General features: G+C 40.9%; 1 pseudogene; it reads left to right on the forward strand.

The window, feature by feature from the left end:
- The first annotated feature begins 2,735 nt into the window (after positions 1 to 2,735).
- LOC104001960 (single-stranded DNA-binding protein 3-like) lies at positions 2,736 to 3,414 on the forward strand (annotated as a pseudogene).
- The last annotated feature ends 629 nt before the right edge of the window (positions 3,415 to 4,043 follow it).

Raw genomic sequence — 4,043 nt, forward strand, 5'->3', positions numbered from 1 at the left:
TGAACAAACCGAGTCTGGAATTTCATAGTTATTCTTGTTTAGGAAATTTTTTTTTAAGTGAATTTCTGGCCAGGTGCAGTGGCTCATGCCTGTAATCCGAGCACTTTGGGAGGCTGAGGCCAGCAGATCATTTGAGGTCAGGAGTTTGAGACCAGCCTGGCCAACATGGTGAAAACCCATCTCTACTAAAAATATAAAAATTAGCCGGGCATGGTGGTGGGCGCCTGTAATCCCAGCTGCTTGGGAGGCTGAAGCAGGAGAATTGCTTGAACCTGGGAGGTGGAGATTGCAGTGAGCCAAGATTGCACCACTGCACTCTAGCCTGGGAAACAGAGTGAGACTGAGTCTCAAAAAAAAAAAAAAGTGAATTGCTTGAAATCATAAATAATACATTCAGATACATTGTAGACATAATTAAAGTTGTGGAGGTGACCCCTATGTGCTTGAGATTTAGGTAACTCTTCCCTACCTTACATTATAGATGCCATTCCTCTCATTTGTAACAATGTTAAGATTTCTTCAATTTCATCCTGTGCAATGTATTAATACAAGGAAAAAGTAAGTAAAAGTTCATTCATGAATATTTTCCTGAACAGCATTTTTGTTTCTTTCTTACTGTTAAAAATTACTTTTCCATTTCCCACACCAGTGTAACTGAACAGTATTCATTGTATACCAGAAGTATTTCCCTTAATCCAACATAATGACTTACTACAAATAGAAATTAGGCAATTGATTTACTTAATCCTTCATAAAAACTTAGAAGCCATCTTAAAATGCTTCGCAGAATTTGCAAATACAGTATTTTGAGTAGGATTTTCAAATGTTTACTGTGGAATCAGAGCACAAATCTCCTCTCCAAGAAGAGAAATGTGAACATTAAAGACGCCTATTGTCCAGCGTGGATGAAAACGGAAACATAATTCACAATTTGTTGTGGACAAGGAGCTTCACAGAGAGAATGTTTCCATTGTCTTAAAGTGTATTACTCAGCTACCCTACTAGCATTTTTTTTTACTGTGCTGACAAGAAATGGAAGGAAAAATATTCACAACCCAGGTTGCTAAACTAAGAGATTTAATTAATGAGACTCCAGAAAGGGCCCTAGCAAGCTAAAAATGTGATTGCACTGTGCTCTCTGACCTCAGTTGCAGGTTCTTTGACTTCTCTTTCGTGTTCTCAGACCCTCAGTGTAAAGATATAAGGGCTCTCTGAGATTGGTCTTTTAAGAAAGTTTTCTTAATTTAATTCACATTTCCCTTAATGATTCTACCAAGACCCAGGCAGATGTAAAAATCTCTTTGTGAGTATACTGTCTCCTGCCTTAGGAAAAAATGTTACTTCTGATACTTGAAAATTTTCACAATTTACCTGTTTTGGTCACTCGAGGCTGCCCTATCACAGAGGACTTCCACTTGTCAAGAACTTCTATTCTGTTTCTACATGGTAATAAAATCTACTCTACATATAAATGTTTGCAAGAACTGAAAAACCTTTCCAGGGCTGCAGAGCCAACTGTGGTAAACAAGCAGCAAGAATCTAATTTCTGAACTAAGAGAATAAGCCGTATATTCTGAATGGAAAACTACAGGTTGTAAAAAGTTAACAATGAACATGAATGTTGGCCTCAAAGAGATACTATTTTATTTATATATCCCTAAGGAAAAAACGTTCTATTTTTCTTGTTAAAATATTATTATGTAACAAGAACTACAAGCACCTTTCAAAGAAGAGTTGAACCTCACTTCGTAATCAAATAAATACAAGTTAAAATGGCTAGATACCCTTTTTAATCTACCAAAATAGCAAAGGGTTTTTGCCCCCCATCATCAAAAATGGCCCTTTTTTTCTTCTTTTTTTTCTTGAGACAGACTCTCACTTTGTCACCCAGGCTGGAGTGCAGTGGTGCAATCTCGGTTCACTGCAATCTCTGCCTCCCAGGTTCAAGCAATTCTCCTGCCTCAGCCTCCCAAGTAGCTGGGATTACAGGCGTGCGCCACCATGCCTGGCTAATTCTTGTGTTTTTAGTAGAGACGGGGTTTTATAAAGTTGGCCAGGCTTGTCTCGAACTCCTGACCTCAGGTGATCTGCCCACCTTGGCCTCCCAAAGTGCTCGGATTACAGGTGTGAGCCTGGCCAGAAATGGCACTTTCATAGAATGGTAGTGGAAATGTAAAATGCTAAAACCCTACTGAAAAGCAATTTTGCAGTAAGTATCAAGAGCTTTATAACTGTTCTTTCACTCAGTAATTCTACATCCATGGATTTACCCTAAGGAAGAAAATAAGAAATACATAAAATGGTTAAAGAGTAAATATGCATTGTTAGAAGGTTAAATAATTATGGGATATATAATTACAGGAGTCCTTTGCAAACTTTAAAATTATTTACCAAGATATTTTAAAAACATGGGAAACTATTTCATATTATGATTATGGCACTTATAAAGTCAAACATGTAGTCCAATCTTATCTCTAGTGAAAAGGAATTCACCAAAAAAGTATTTACTGTATTTTTTAAAACATGGGATTTAAGAGACTTCATATGAATAGCTTGACTGTGCATTGAAATTCTTATTTAGGGCCTAACACAGAGGAGGAAGTGTTTGCTAAATGTTGATTTCCTGCTACCTGTTTTTTTCCTCCAAGATCGCTTCTGTATGTGTCTGGGGTCCAGAAGAGTCCAGAATATGAATATGAATGAACGTGTTAATTTTTTAATTCAGTAAGCAACAAGGCCACCCCCACATGGGAGGATCAATGCAGAGAATGAACCCTCCCCAAGGCATGGGGCCCATGAGTCCCAGTCCACAGAATTACGGCAGTGGCATGAGACCACCACCCAATTCCCTCGGCCCCGCCATGCCCGGGATTAACATGGGCCCAGGAGCCGGCAGACCCTGGCCCAATCCTAACAGTGCTAACTCAATTCCATACTCCTCCTCATCACCTGGTACCTATGTGGGACCCCCCCTGGTGGTGGCGGCCCTCCAGGAACACCCACTATGCCCAGTCCCTCAGATTCAACAAATTCCAGCGACAACATCTACACAATGATTAATCTGGTGCCACCTGGAGGCAGCCGGTCCAACTTCCCGATGGGTCCCGGCTCGGACGGTCTGATGGGCAGCATGGGCGGCATGGAGCCACACCACATGAATGGATTGTTAGGGTCAGGTGACATAGATGACTTCCAAAAAATTCTCCTAACAACGTGAATAGTATTAGCAATCTTCCAGGCACCCCTCGAGATGACAGCGAGCTAGGAGGGAACTTCCTCCACTCCTTTCAGAATGACAATTATTCTCCAAGCATGACGATGAGTGTGTGATCCCCTCTTCTCCAAGACGCTGAGAGAGCCGGCATTGCAGGCGGGAAGATGCCAGAAATTATGCAAGAAGTGAGGTGTCATTACCCAGGAGCTGGTGGAAAGGGCATCTCATGCTCCCTTCAACCCCCTCCCATCCCATCCACGCCAACCGTTCCCAATTTTAGTTTCACACAGTAAAAAGGCCGAACTTTTTATTCCATAAAACAAAACAAAAAAGAAAGAGAGAAAGAAAGAAAGAAAAAGAGAAAAGAAAGAAGAAAGAAAGAAAGGAAGGAAGGAAGGAAAAGAAAGAGAAAAAGAAAAGAAAGAAAGAAAGAAAAAGAAAATGTGGCACATGTACACCATGGAATACTATGCAGCCATAAAAAAGGATGAGTTCATGTCCTTTGCAGGAACATGGATGAAGCTGGAAACCATCATTCTGAGCAAGCTATCATAAGGACAGAAAACCAAACACCACATGTTCTCACTCATAGGTGGGAATTGAACAGCGAAAACACTTGGACAGGGCGGGTAGCATCACACACGGGGGCCTGTCCTAGCGTGGAGGCTAGGGGAGGGATAGCATTAGGAGAAGTACCTAATGTAAATGACGAGTTAATGGGTGCCGCAAACCAACATGGCACATGTATACCTATGTAACAAACCTGCACGTTGTGCACATGTGCCCTAGAACTTAAAGTACAATAATAAAAAAATTATGCTGCCAGAAT

The sequence above is a fragment of the Pan troglodytes genome, chromosome 15 (genome assembly GCF_028858775.2).
Source record: "Pan troglodytes isolate AG18354 chromosome 15, NHGRI_mPanTro3-v2.0_pri, whole genome shotgun sequence".
NCBI lineage: Eukaryota > Metazoa > Chordata > Mammalia > Primates > Hominidae > Pan > Pan troglodytes.